Genomic DNA, 16,297 nt, shown 5'->3' with positions numbered 1-16,297 from the left:
ATTTGAATAGCTCATTTGTTGCTGTTGCTCTGTCCGTTACTCTTTATCATCAATACATGTAATAAATATGTAATGCTTGCTTTGATCATCATTATGGAGAGTGATGATTCTAGTTTATTTTTTGACTCATCTATTTCTAAGTCAAAATCCCAAGGCAGACAATTTAAATCATTATCAATAACATACCTGCTCAATACTTCTCTGGTCCGCAAGATGTTGGATGCTATTCACCATAAGAGCATTTTTAGTTTATTGCGTAGGTTTGACTTCCATACTTTTCTTTTAATAGGATCTTCCATGGACTGGGGAAGATTATCAAAGATGGGTTGATAGCCGACTTAACAGAAAATTGTCTATTGTTCGTTTTAATCCAAGCTCATTTATGATTTATTCGCTTGATCATGAGCTCACATGGGAACTTTGTTTATAGTTGCAATCGAAGCTTGATCAAACAATTCACTTATTAATTAAACTCTCATTCTAACCAGCCTTTGACTGCTAGTTTACCAATTGTGACACCATCAAACAAGAGCTCCTAGTTGGGTCCTTTGGGATTGGCATGAAACCGGGCATATCCGGGAGCCACGGGTCCTCCCAAACCAGAATAGACTCCCAGAACCAACTAGTTTATAGGCTCCTTGTTTTAGGATATCCTTCCCATTCTCACTACTCCTCCATGCCCGGGATGCATTCGAAGCTTTAGGTGAATTTAACTAGTTTGCTTTGAGCTTGAACATTGATTCTCTTTATAAAAGAAGACTAACTTTCAAAGTTTAAATGCACGCCCCGCACACAACATGTATATATTATTAAATAGTTACAATTAGAAAAAAAAAATGATTTGAATCTTAGATGTTTTTGTTGAAAACAACAGTAGGTGTCAATTATACTAGTTCTCAGTTGGGTGAATGGTTCCTATATGTTTAAATAGTGTATAAAACACCTTGAACGTTTAGACCCTCAATTTACAAATTACCAATTCAAGCTTAATATCATGTGCAGAAAATAAACATAAGCTTATAACAGAATTGATAAACAATCTAAACTAAATAAAATCACATCCACAGCAGAAATTAAATGGCAAAGATTAAGGGAAGAGAGATGCAAACACAAGGACAACACAACGATGTGTTATCAAAGAGGAAACCGAAGCCCTCGGCGTAAAACCTTTTCGCCGCCCTCCAAGCGGTAAATAATCCACTAAAGAATGAAGTTGGGATATATGAATAGCAGAAGACCCTCCAAGCCTAATTTACCCAGTGTACCTAAGCCCTCTAAGCTTCTTGCTCCAACGAGATTACGTCGAACCTTTGTCTTCTTTAGCTTACCGGATTCTGCTATAACCCATAGCATCAACCAATATCAATTGGTCCCTTCCTAACTGCTTTCCAAGCACCAAATAGCCTTCTCATAGATATGGGTATGGTGAGAAAAAGTTTTGGCTAATGTACCTTTCAAGGATATAACAATGGAGAGGGTGAGAGGAATTTGAAGAATCACTATGTAAAGATTGTGGATGAGTCAATCTTGTTTTTCTCTAGGGTTTCTCTCTCAAAATTCTCTCTAGGAACTCTCAATATTTCATGGGTATAAGAGGTATTTATATTGGAGTGAGAAAGGAATGCGAAGAGTCAATTTTTCCATAATAGAGTGGACTGGCGACTTGGCCTTGCGACTTGATTGAGTTGCGAGTCCAAGCCGCGAGCTAACTGAATGGCCAGTCTGGAATTTTTGTCTTGTAGTACTAAAGCTGTCATGACGGTTTAGGTTCTCTGCATGATTCACTCGTGTGCATCTTCTGGCAGCTTGCAAGCCGCGAGCCACCCGCGAGATCCAGCCACGAGTCCCTGCTTCACTGCACAGTCTTGAGCATTTCTTCACACTCTCTCACACACTACCCTTACATGATTCCCACCTAAACATAGGGTTACTAATTGCTAAATTACAAGCAAATTTGGCACGGAATAAAACCAACAAGATGGTTGATTAAATTCAACCTTACAATCTCCCCCTTTGACTATTTCGTGACAAAACCCTAAGACAAACTCTAGACTTAACATATGAGTTGGGAACAATTGAACAAAACTCACTCACACCTAACTCTAGAATCTATGAAGCTCTTGAATCATAAGAACAAGTATCTCCTGAAACACAACAACATAATTTGATCATTGTATGTAGAAAACTTGTAATGCATATGAAGCAAGCATAATGCGATCAAGCAAAATGGAATAAAGCAATAAACCATGGCTTGACCATACAAGCAATCACTATAGTATAGTGACCACAATGTTCATTCACATATGGAATGAACATCCGGAAATGCAAGCTAATAAGCTTAAATGCAAAGTATCATTTGCATGTCCAACACTCAACCAATGCATAAAACATATATGAATTTAGGAACAAGATCCTACTAGGGCACAAGAGTGATGTACTTAAAGAAAATGCAAAACATTAAACAACAAGTACTACGCTACAAAGCAAAGGTACAAAGATAAAGTATTTTAGATAGCTAAGCATAATTATGAACTATGAGCAAAACAAAAACATAGTTAATATGACACAAAACTCTTTCTCTCTTTCTCATATCACTCCCCTTATCATGAATCATAGGAGCTATGATGAACTTGGAACATATATACCTGTAACCCTTAACACTTGCACAAAACGCATTAGATCCTCAAGGTAAAGCAAGTAATAAAAGGACAAGTAAAATGTAACAAGTAAATTGCAATCAAGTAAACATGATGTGAAACATATGAGCAACTTGATCAAACACCAAAATAGTCATATGGAAATGACTACAATGATCATATAGCAAAGCAAATGATCATCCAAACATACAACCAATAAAACACAATAGCATAAGGATGTATGCATGTTCAACACACAAACATGATGCGATGAGAACAATAAAGCATAACTCAAAACACCATAAAGCCAACAAGAAAACAAACAGAACAGAGTTTTCTAATTAACACAATGTCTTCCCCTTAGTATTTACATCTCCTGTATGGAATATCTCTCCCCCTACAAATGTGCACGAGAAATAGAATTTCTCCCCCTAAGGATGTGCACAAGAGCCATATAGAAATGACAAAACTCTTTGGTATACTACTCTGGAGTATACTCTCCCTCTTTTTGACATGAATAGACAAAGGGGTCAAGGAGAAAAGAGAGCAAGAGATGAAGGTACGAACAATGATAATGATGCATGAGGGGAGCAACATGAATGAGAAAATGAAGCTCGAACCTAAGGAAAAACAAAATTCTACAAGGCATAAGGTAAAAAAGACATGCTAAGATGAAGAAACAAGATATAAATCAATGCATGACAAGGGTAGCAAAGGTGTGAGCAAGGGGTGGTTATGTGCAATGCATGACCAATGCACGGAAAATGCATAAGTGGGGTAAGGTGTGTTGAATACACAACCAATGAACCAAATATGTTCCTAATGAGGAAACATGAGAAATCCCAAAGTTTGGTACTCATCGGAGTCCAAACAAGCGAGAAAATGCCTAAGAGGCATTTTATCAAACACCTAATGTGCACACTATGATCAACAATGTGAAACAATGCATGAAAAACATGAAATCCACCCTTAATACAAGTTCTTTTTACCACAAGAGACCAACATCCAAAGCAAATCATCAAAAGAAACCAATCCCATACAAAAATTTGACAAAAAATAAGTTTTCCCAACTCCTATGATGAAAATCCCAACCAAGAGCACAAAACTCTCCAAAACATAATCTAAGGATCCAAATCAATGAAAAGAGTTTAAAATTACCTTAGAGATGTTAATGGAATGAAAAACCATTCAAATTGATTGGGTTTTGATGTAAAAATATTGAAAGAGGGGTTTTAGAGAGGATGAGAGAGGTTTAAAACAGGTTTCCCACGAAAAACTCTTTAAAAAGTTGTTTCTGGGTGTTTCACGACTGAGCGAGTTGCGAAAATTTTCGCGAGTTACGAGTGAGTCACGAGCGAGTCATGAGTGAGTTGCAAAAGCTTCTAGATGAACTCGTGACTGGGGCTTTGTGACTGGCGAGTTGCAAGGTGAGTCGTGAAAAACTTTTTTTTTTTTTTTTTTTTTTTTTTTTTTTTTTTTTTTTTTTTTCAGTACAGAACATGTTTAAACTATGAAAAACAATGTAAGTACTATACATGCACACAAAGAGTGATAAAAATCACTTCCAAATACATATAAAATGATTAAAAATCTTTTTGGATTGATCCATATATAGATGAGCACACACACATCACATTTAAAACAAGTACAATTGAACAAATGAATAAGGCATTCATTGAGCATTAGGCATGTGTGTTGTGTGTGTATCAAATCTAGAATAGTCCTTAGTCTAGAGTGAAACTTCAATGATCAATTCAATCAAGTCATACATAACTAGTACTAAGTCAAGTGGTTTATCTCAATTATAGAAGTGGACATATATGACCTCCCACGAGAAAATAATTACATATCTTGAAACTTTTCATTTGGCTTCTTTACAATTCATATCATTTGATCTTTTTGAATCAATACATCTCATTTTAGAGATCGATGCCTGAAATTTTTGATATTTCAATTTGATAAACAAGCTTTTGGCTTTTTGGGGCATCATACCATTTCATAAAAGCCGCTTTCCCTTTTTCCTAGTTGAATACTAGTATATGTGACAGTTTTTGTAGCTCATTATCTTTTTTCATTTTGAGATTTACATTGGTTGAGCTCTTTAAGGAAAAACAAAAATAAAAGAGTGGGAAGATATATAGGCACAAGTCTATGCATGTATCAAAACCAACATGACTATTGACTAATCATTCATGACAAGCTTGAAGATCGATTTACAACATTCACACATAGATGTCAAGATTTTTCCCACAAAGATATAAGTGCATAAAGAACAAGCTAAGCTTGTGAATGCATAAAGCCATATGTACGAAGGTACAAGGCAAAACTCACATGTGATATGTGCTTAAACATATATGATCAAAGTTTTTGAAAATTTCACTTTTTATGTGGTTTTGGATTTTTTACTCACACAAAACTAAAACATAAAATTAAGACCAAAACAAAAGCAATGCAAAAAAAAAAAATGCAAGATGCACAAAATGCATGACAATGAAGCATCTAATGCATAAAGGGTCCTACAAAGATCAAAAGAATTAGATCAAGGACCAAAAGAGTAAAAGCTCAACCATAGGAACCCTTCCTCATCCAAACAGAACGATTGTTTGGAATGAGTGTCTCATGAGAAGTGAGACGAGGGTTGGAAGAATGAAAACTAGAGATGCACATAGACAAGGAGTTAAGAGCATTAAACACTTTCTTTAACAACATGCTATTTTCACTCAAATCCGGTTTACCCTTTTTAGCATAACTTCCATGAAGCTCAAGTTTCTCTTTTCTTTTAATTCTTTTAAGAGCATGAAACTTAGAGTATTGATGTCTTAAATGATCAAAGGCACCACAATAGTGACATACAATGTGTTTAGGTCCACTAGGCTTTTTGGGAAGGGATCTAACAACATGTTTTTGTTCTCTCTTCAACTTATGACATTGAGGTCTTATATGACCAATCACATCACAATGGTGGCAAGTTGGAACAAACTTAGATCCATTCAAAGCCTTAAGTTGAGACCTAAATGGAAGCTTAGACTTAAGAGCCTTTCTCTCCACCTTTTGATTTCTTTTGTGTGGAGGAATGTACACCAATTTGCCCTTAGAGGTAGAGCACACAATAGGCACAAAACCGGGTACCATAACATGATTGCAACATATATTTTCATCATTTTTAGCAATAGGTTCATCAATCAAACACTTGGCATGCATTTTCAGAGATTCATTCTCACATTTTAGCTCATTAACAAGTTTGTTAGACAAAACAAGTTTAGCATTTAAGTCCATATTCAAACATTCAAACTTTTTCAGCTTTTCAAGAGAATTTTCAGCAAGTTTCTTATATCTTTCAACCAATTTGTTGGATTCATTGAACTTAGCAATCAAATCATCATTTTCACAAAATAACTTGCTCAAATCCTTATGAAACTTTTTAGCCTTTTTCTTAAAGAGTTTGATGTTAGGAATATCAACAACACTCAAAGATTCATGTAACATAGCATCACAATCATAAGGATCATCACTCATAGAGACATTATCACAAACACGTGGCATGTTACATTCATAGAGACATATAAAGCACTATCCATGGCAAATAACACAAGGGGTCAAGGATCACACTTAGGTATTTAAACCACAACAAGTGTACCCACTCTGATACCAATTGAATGTTCAAATAGTGTATAAAACACCTTGAACGTTTAGACCCCCAATTTACAAATTACCAATTCAAGCTTAATATCAAACAATATATGTGCGGAAAATGAACATAATCTTATAACAGAATTGATAAACAATCTAAACCAAATAAAATCACATCCACAGTAGAAATTAAATGACAAAGATTAGGGGAAGAGAGATGCAAACATAGGGACAACATAATGATATGTTATCGAAGAGGAAACTGAAGCCCTCGGCGTAAAACCTCTTCGCCACCCTCTAAGCTGTAAATAATCCACTAAAGAATGAAGTTGGGATACATGAATAACAGAAGACCCTCCAAGCCTAATCTACCTAGTGTACCTAAGCCTTCCAAGCTTCTTGCTCCAATGAGGTTACGCTGAACCTTTGTCTTCTTTAGCTTACCGGATTCCGCTATAACCCATAGCATCAACCAATATCAATTGGTCCCTTCCTAACTACTTCCCAAGCACCAAATAGCCTTCTCAAAGATATGGGTATGGTGAGAAAAGGTTTTGCCTAATGTATCTTTCAAGGATGTAACAATGGAGAGGGTGAGAGTTGAGGAATTTGAAGAATCACTATGTAAAGATTGTGGATGAGTCAATCTTGTTTTTCTCTAGGGTTTCTCTCTCAAAATTCTCTCTAGAAGCTCTCAATATTTCGTGGGTATAAGGGGTATTTATACTGGAGTGAGAAAGGAATGCGAAGAGTCAGTTTTTCCATAACAGAGTGGATTGGCGACTTGGCCTCGTGACTTGACTGAGTTGTGAGTCCAAGTTGCGAGTTAACTAAATGGCTAGTTTGGACTTTTTGTCCTATAGTACTACAGCTAGCATGACAGTTCAGCTTCTCTGCATGCTTCACTCATGTGCATCTTCTAGTGGCTTGCAAGCTGCGAGCCACCCGCGAGATCCAATTACAAGTCCTTGCTTCACTGCACAGTCTTGAGTATTTCTTCACACTCTCTCACACACTACCCTTACATGATTCTCACCTAAACACAGGGTTACTAATTGCTAAATCACAAGCAAATTTGGCACGGAATAAAGCCAACAAGATGGTTGATTAAATTCAACCTTATAGTTCCCTCTCTCCTTACTGTAGCATAGGGTTTCCCTTCTCTTTTTGAGAAGGAAGTCACGTCCCCTCTTTGATTACTAGTAGGGCTTGAGTTGTTGTTTCCTTGTAGTGGTAAATAGTATGGATGATTTGGCTCAAAGTTGGAAGAAGCTTTCATTGTTTGAGGAGGAAGGAAGGAAGGTTGACCTATCAAGGGATAAGAAGGTGGGCAATTTTGTTCTGGCGATCAAGTTTCTTACTTGTAAGGTAGTGAATATTGAGGCAGTGGCTTAAACCTTTCATCCAATATGGCGAACAAGGAGTCAATTTGATGTTAGCGATGTGGGCAATAACGTTGTCTTAATGGAGTTTAAACTTGAGGTTGATATGGATAAAGTTCTTATGGAAGAACCTTGGTCTTTTGATAGACACCTGGTAGTGTTTGAACATTACGATGGCTTTGTTTTGATACAAGAACTGATGTTTTGTACTATGTCTTTCTGGGTTCATATACATGACTTGCCTTACTCTTACTTGAATAATGAAACTACTCTCAGTCTTGGGGATTCTTTAGGTATGGTCATGAAACCTAAAGATACCAGTGAGATGGTTGAGGGAAGCTTTATGCGAGTAAGAGTGGTGGTGGACATTACGAAGCCATTGTGTAGGGATTGTCGTGTTATATGGGACTAGTCTTTGGAAGGGTGGATTTCGTTCAAGTACGAGCATTTACCGGATATTTGCTACAGGTGTGGGCAGTTATCACATGACGATAAAGATTGTATTTTGTGGATTCAGAGTAAGGGTTCACTATTGACGGAGGACCAGCAGTTTAGACCATGGATTATAGCGAACCAATATAATCTCGTAAAGAATGTGACGATCAAAGTTCAAGGTTTTGACACTCTAGAGTTGGGTAGTAGTAGAAACAGATATATTGTCAGTCTTGGCCCATCTATGTTGAAGATGTTGGTTACTAAGAAAAATCATTCTCTGTCTATAGCAATAGTGGCAAGTCGAATGGATTTCAAGGCATCAGGTTCAGGCACAGTATTGATTCTAGCACTGGTGGCCATTGCAAACCTTTTTTTTGAATTCGACTAGTTTGGATTTTGAGGAGATTATTCATGATATTGATAACTTAATTAACTTAAAATCTGGATTTTTGAATTCAAATTTGGATTTACCCGATCCAGTTGGTGAAATGAGGGAAGTGGGAGATATTCTGAGAACTCGAAGGGCTTGGATGATTAAAAAAACAAAGATAAAGGTGTGTCGAATGTGGATGTGCAAGCACAGCCTGGAGAAAGTATCTTAAGCCCATTTAACTCGGTGGTTAGCTTCAGCATGAGGAGGTCTATAGATAAGAAGGGTAGTAAAATTACTGGGAAGGGTAAAAGTAAAGTTAAAGTGGTGAAGGTAATTTAGAAAAGGCCTAAGAGTGGAACTTGGACTTGGATTACGAATAGGCCCATGTCACTGTCAGAAGAGAATGTGTCTATCATTGCTGGGGGCCCAGAAAGAAATGGTGAAGAAGCAAATATGGTGGAGGTGACTGAAGGTGAACAGGGAAAAATAATCAAAATGGAGGATGAAACAAAGAAGCTTAGTCAGCTATTAACTACTCACTTAGGATCGGTGGAGGTTGTTGGACAACCTTGCCGGGACCAATGAGTTTTTTAAATAAGGTGGAGGTGACCCAAGGGGAATAGGGAAAAAGAATCAAAATGGAGGAGGAAATAAAGAAGCTTAGTCAGCTATTGGCTACTCACTTAGGATCGGCGGAGGTTGCTGGGCAACCTCGCTAGGAGTAATGAGTCTTTTAAGTTGGAATTTTCAAGAGCTTGGGAACTTTAGGAAAGTTAGGGCATTGGAAAAGGTGGTACAACAAGAAGAGCCCATTATTTTCTTCCTTGTAAGGTTGAATTTAATCAACCATTTTGTTGGCTTTATTTTGTGCCAAATTTGCTTGTGATTCAGCATTTAGAAACCCTGTATTTAGGTGGGAATCATGTAAGGGTAGTGTGTGAGAGTGTGAAGAAAAGCTCAAGAGTATGCACTCAGCAAGGCCTTGCGATTAGATCTCGCGACTGGCTCATGGCTGGTAAGTTGCCAAAGCTGGCACACGTGTAAAGCATGCAGAGGAACTGAAGAGTCACGCCAGCTGGAGCACTACAGGAAAAAACTTCTAGTTTGGCCAGGTAGTTAGCTCACGACTCAGACTAGTGACTCAGTCAAGTTGCGAGGTCAAGTCGTCAGACCACTCTATTTGGGAAAAACTGACCTTTCGCATTCCAAACACACACTAGTATAAATACCCCTTATACCCATGTATTGTAGAGAGCTTCTAGAGAGAATTTTGAGAGAGAAACCCCAGAGAAAAACAATATTGACTCATCTACTATCTTTACACTTTGATTCTCCAAATTCCTCTACTCTCACCCTCTCCATTGATACATCCTTGAGAGGTACATTTAGCCAAAACCTTTTCTCACCATACCCATATGTTTGAGGAGGCTATTTGGTGCTTGGGAAGCAGTTAGGAAGGGACCAATTGATATTGGTTGATGCTATGGGCTATAGCGGGATCTGGTAAGCTAGAGAAGACAAATGTTCGGCGTAACCTCATTGGAGTAAGAAGCTTGGAGGGCTTAGGTACACTGGGTAGATTAGGCTTGGAGGTTCTTTTGTTCTTCATGTATCCCAACTTCATTCTCTAGTGGATTATTGATCGCTTGGAGGGTGGCAGAGAGGATTTACACCGAGGACTTCGGTTTCCTCTTTGATAACACATTGCTATGTTGTCTTTGTGTTTGCGTCTCTCTTCCCTTAATCTTTGCCATTTAATTTCTACTGTGGTTGTGATTTTATTTGGTTTAGATTGTTTTATAAATTCTGGTTTAGCTTATTTTCATATTCCGCACGTACATTGTTTGATAATAAGCTTGAATTAGTAATTTGTAATTTGGGGGTCTAAACGTTCAAGGTGTTTTATACACTATTTGAACATTCATTTTTTATGGAGACAAAATCAAATCTGGATTGGATGGTCAAAGTCTGAGACAGATGTCATTTTAAACATGGTTTGATGGTACCTTGTCGTGGTAAAAGTGGTGGTTTAGCATTGTTTTGGAAAGAGGGTATTAAGCTACATGTTCAGACTTACTCTTTAACACACATTGATGTTTTAGTGGATGGTGGGGAGGAGATAGGATGGTGGCACTTAATGGGATTTTACGGAGATCCTGACACTGCAAAAAGACCATTATCTTGGATGAAACTTAGACACTTACAAGGGACGTCATCGCTTCCTTGGTTAGTCATTGGTGATTTCAATGAACCTACTGGTCTTTCTGAGAAAGAAGGTGGTAGTTATCAGCCTAGAAGACAAATGGAAAACTATGTGGATACTATTAATTTGTGTGGGCTTTGGGACATTGGTTTTGTTGGGCCAAAATATACTTGGATATATTAGAACTCTAATGGAACTCAAATAAGGGAAAGACTAGATCATGCCCTAGCTTCACTAGATTAGGTCTCATTATTTCCTTTGGCCAAGCTATTCCATTTATCTTCGGCAGTTTCTAATCATTCTTCTTTGGCCTTACGTTTGTCTTCAGGATCTCACAAATGAAGAATGGGGAAAGCCTTCCATTTTGAATCTATGTGGTTGAAGGATCCATGGTGTAAGGAGGTCGTCCAAGTGGCATGGAGAGAGGGTTTAGCTGCTAGGTCTGAGTTTGTACTAAGCAAGTGCTTGGAGAGTTGTCGAAGTAGATTAGATTCTTGGATAGGATTGAGTTTGGTCATGTGGGCAGAACTATTGCAGACCTGTAGAAGCACTTGGAGTGGTTGGAGCTTTAGCCAGCTTCTCCACAAATGATCAGGTCATTGAAAAATACCAGGATTGAGCTCAATTGCTGGTTGGAAAAAGAAAATGCAATGTGGTTGCAACGATCTTGTATAAATTGGTTTCAATTTGGTGATAGAAATACAAGATTTTTTCATGCTAAAGCTTCAGCAAGATATAGTAAAAATCTTATTGATGGCCTAATGGATTCGAATGATGTATGGCATGAAAAGAAAGATGAAGTTGAGGGTATAGTGTTGGATTACTATACGGACCTTTTTACTTCTAGCAACTCGCAAGATTTTGACAAGATTATTCAAGTTGTCTAGCCGAAAGTCACCCTAAGCATGAACCATGCTTTGTCTCAAGCTTTTACAACAAATGAAGCTAGAGTGTCTCTAAAGTAGATGTACCCGTTGAAAATGCTAGGCCTAGACGAAATGTCACCTCTGTTTTTATCAACATTTCTAGTCAAGTACTGGTGAAGTGGTAACCAAAACGGTCCTTGACTTTTAGAACTCAGGTATATCTCCTCCTAATTTTAATGAGACCCATATTGTACTTATTTCAAAATGTAAAGAGCCTAAGAGAGTCCCAGATTATAGGCCTATAAGTTTATGTGATGTGGTGTATAAGACTGCATCAAAAACTATTGCTAATAGGTTAAAAAAGTGTTTACCATCTATTATCAGTGATACCCAAAGTGCATTTGTACATGGAAGGTTAATTACTGATAATATTCTGGTAGCTTTTGAGAATATGCACCACATCAGCTTGAAGAAAGAGGGTAAAGTAGGGGAGATGGCCCTAAAGTTGGACATGAGCAAGGCATATGACAGAGTGGAATGAGTTTTCTTAGAAAAAAATACGGAGAAATTAGATTTTGAGGCAAAGTGGAGGGAATTAATGATGAAGTGTGTCACCTCAACCACTTATTCAGTGAAGGTAAATGGAAAGCCAAGAGGTCACATTATTCTTAGCAGAGGATTATGTCAAGGAGATCTTCTATCATCTTACCTTTTTCTACTATGTGCTGAAGGCCTATCAGCTTTGATAAAGTCTGCAGTTAATAATGGACAATTGGGGGGTATATCTGTTTGCAGGGGGGAAAAAATTATCTTATCTTTTTTTTTTTTTTGCTAATGATAGTTTGATGCTTTACAACAAATATTATAGGTTTTTGAGAGTGCCTCAGGTCAGCAGCTTAATCGGGCTAAAGCACCACTTTTCTTTAGTAGTAACACTTCAAGAGAGATCAAGGATGAGACTAGATCCAGATTTGGTGCACAAGTCATTAAGCAACATGAAAAATACTTGGGGTTACCATCTTTGGTAGATGTTGACGCCTAGCTTTTATTGGGGTGGAAAATTGCCGTTGGGCCTTCGTTTGACCACCCGCAGTGGCGATGCTCCTGTGCGCGCGGGGGCCCCGTTGGAGGCCCCTCTCTCTTGGAAATGGTATTGAGCGGTGTGCATGTGTGTTGTGTGTGGCGTGGTTTACGCAGGATTTTGGGTGCTCTCTCTCTCTCAGTGGACAAAGGTAGTTCTACCTTTGGCATTATGGCAGGAATCTGGGCCAAATTTTAAGGGATTACTAAAGGTAAGTGGAGTTGCCACCAATCATTGGGTTTTTCTAAGGTGTGATTGGTCACTTGTTTCTAGTTGATTTTATTACCAATCCTAGGTTAATAAAAAAGGCATTTTTCCTAATCTAATTTGGATGGCAAAAATCTTGATTGTTAGGTTCGGAAGTTTGGTTACGTGTAGGGGAAGGTGTTAGGCACCTCACAACGCCTATCCAAGGACAGTCCTTTGTTTTGATAAAACCTTAATTTTCAAAGATTGGCAGTAAAAACATGATTTTGGCACTGGCTTTTGGGGCTTTGCATACATGGGGGCTTTGAGGTTTGACTTTTGAATGGGCGTGGTCCCAATCTATGCTTTCCTGAGGCATTCGAGCACAGTACTAGATTTCCATGGCGAAAATCCAGCGACATATCACCTTACTTTCGCAACGAAAATTAGGCACTGCTTACCTTAGGTGACATGGATTGTGACAATCACACCAGCAGAGGCGAGCAAGTATATATATACATGTATCATGCACAATGCAAGCACACAGAGTAAGAAAGTAAATGCCTACATCCCTAGAGCATGGCCCAAAATATAAGTGCAGGAAAATAAATAGGAGTCGCCATACTCTAGAGACGAGAACGAATGGTACATGGCATGATATACCTAATACAACCCATTTAAGAGAGAAAGGGAGGAAGAAGGAAGGGATTTTAAAGAGTACAAAACCAAAAGGGAAAGGCTAAACTCCTAAATCTACTGAACATTGCCGCTTGGCTTATATCCACCTGCTTGCACCCGTACCCCTTTTGCTTGTGCCTAGGAGACTATGCCCTAGTTCCAAGCATCCTCGCTCCATGTGTGTACATGCAAAGGCAAAGACAAGAAACCAACAGACAGGCAATGGAAGGAAAAGATGCAAAGAGCATATGAAAAGGCATAAAACGGATAAGCATGATAGGCATGGCAAGCAAAGAAGCAAGAAAGCAAGCAAACAAGCAAAAAGGCAAACAAGCAAGAAAGCAAACAAAGGGTGGTGTCTGTGAGGGACAAATGTAGGTTTGGATCAGATGTCCATAACTTTATTGTGTTGAAGCATGGATGACACACTAGCAAGCAAGACTCATGCATGGACATGTAAGCAAGCATGTAAAGATGCATAGAAATCCAACGGGTGGCACAAACAAGCATGGCAAGCATATCATCACACGGAGTGCAAATGGGGAAAGGTGTGCATGAAGCAACCGGCATCATGGTGATGCATCCCAAGTGGTTACATCCAAACAAGGCCTCATGGGCATCGGATGTAACCACACAACCACCAACCCGCTAAGGGCGTCAAGTGTGGCAAAGCCTAGAACAAGAGAGGCTATCATAAGCATAAAGCATAGAAGCAAGCAAGCATAGACAAGCAAATAAGGATGATCCAAATCCTTTGATGTGGGCCAAGGTGTGTGGACAGTGACAATGACCATAGGTTCTAGATTAGGTCCAAACCAATAGGCCAAAACACAAGAAAGAAAGACAAAGCAACAAAAGGGCCACAATAGCACATGGCATGACAAACATAGCCTAGGTCTAGGCGCACAAACATGGCATGGAGCGCACAAGCACATGGAAGATGGCATAAAACATGTAGAAAACATAGATTCAAGCACACAAGCACGTGGAAACATAGATCTAAACATATAGGCATAGAAACACGCATGTGAACATGTAAAAACTTAACACATAGACATGGAAGAACATGGATCCAAGCATATAAGCATGTGATGACAAGGATCTAACCATATAGCATGGAAATAAACAAATGAAATACATAGATCCAAGCAAGGCATAGCCAACAAGATCATACAAGCATATGAGCATGTACCCTAACGTCAACCTAGAACAAAAAGAGGCACAAAACATAGGAAAATATGGCATAAAGCCTAAAGCATGTAGATCTAAACATATAAGCATGTAAGGATGTAGATCTAAGCATGAAACATGGTAAAAAGCATAAAAGCATAGAGATTTGTTGAAGTGGGCCGTGTGTGTGGCTTGAATCGCCATAAGCCCAAGTCAATTACAAGTATACCAAATACTTGTTGTATTAGGAGTCCAAGGCAGCCGACCTATGATATATATATATATATATATATATATATATTAGGTTTGAGTTATAGGGCAAGTTGAGAGACAATTCCTAATAACCTAGCAGTAGCCGCATAAGAAGAAGAATAGAGTTTTCTTGTCTTGTGGGTGAGAGAGAGTTAGGGTGTATTGGGATTTGGGTTTCTTGAGAGTGTTATTGTGCACTATTGTATCTCCCTATTTTTTATAGTGAAATTTCTCCGTCGTCTCCGTGGAGGTAGGCAGTTTGCTGAACCACGTAAATTCTTGTGTTCTTTGTGTGTGGTTGTTATTTTCCGCTTATTTACTATTATTGATTTAAGTCCTGGGGTGCTATCTGCACAACAAGTGGTATCAGAGCCAGGTTAGGATTCAATCCTTTGAATACAGTAAAGATGTCAAGCACAAAATATGATGTAGAGAAGTTTTGTGGTAAGGGAAATTTTTCTCTTTGGCAAAGGCAGATAAAGGATCTCCTAATTCAACAAGGAGTTCACAAGGCCTTGCTTGGGAAGGAGAAGAAACCAGAAACAATGAAGGATGTAGAATGGGTAGAGATGGATGAGAAAGCAGCTAGCGCTATTCGTCTCAACCTAGGTGATGAGGTCATTCATAACATCCTAGAAGCAAAGACCGCAAAGGAAGTTTGGGAAAAACTAGAAGGTCTTTATATGAGAAAGAATCTGACGAACAAGTTGTACATGAAGAAGCAACTATATAGTTTGCATATGAAGGCGGGTTCTGATCTGTTGGAGCATCTTAACACGTTTAACATGTTGAACACCCAACTGTCAAGTTTTGGGGTGAATTATGAGGATGAAGATAAAGCGTTACTCTTATTAGTGTCTCTTCCTACTTCTTTTGATTATCTAGTAACTACGTTGATGTACGGGAAAGAGACTATAGTACTCGAGGAGGTGACTAGTGCTCTCTTGTCACATATAAAGATGAAGCAAGATTGCGATGGTTCTCAGGTTGATGGACTTATTGTAAAGTCTGAGTCCAGCAATAGGGGTAGAAGTAGGTCAAGAGGACGAAACTCCAACAGGAATAGATCACAATCTAAATCACGTGCAAAGAAAGACGTAGAGTGCTTTTATTGTCACAAGAAAGGGCACTACAAGAATCAGTGTAAAGAGTTGAAAGAGCATTTAGATGAGAAGAAGAATGGAAAGAAGCCCCTAGAATCAGCTAGTGTTGCTGAAGAAACATCAGATGACAATGAAGTTGGTGCAGATTTACTTTCAGTCTCATTAGGTAACAATGTTCTATTGGAATCTTAGGTTTTAGATTCAGCATGCTCATATCATATGAATCCAAAGAAAGATTGGTTTGACATGTATAAGCCTTACAATGGTGGTATAGTCCAAATGGGTAATGATGCTACATGCCC

The sequence above is a fragment of the Quercus lobata genome, chromosome 10, assembly GCF_001633185.2.
Source record: "Quercus lobata isolate SW786 chromosome 10, ValleyOak3.0 Primary Assembly, whole genome shotgun sequence".
Lineage (NCBI taxonomy): Eukaryota > Viridiplantae > Streptophyta > Magnoliopsida > Fagales > Fagaceae > Quercus > Quercus lobata.
The sequence above is the reverse complement of the archived record's forward strand: the minus strand, read 5'-3'. Positions refer to the sequence as shown.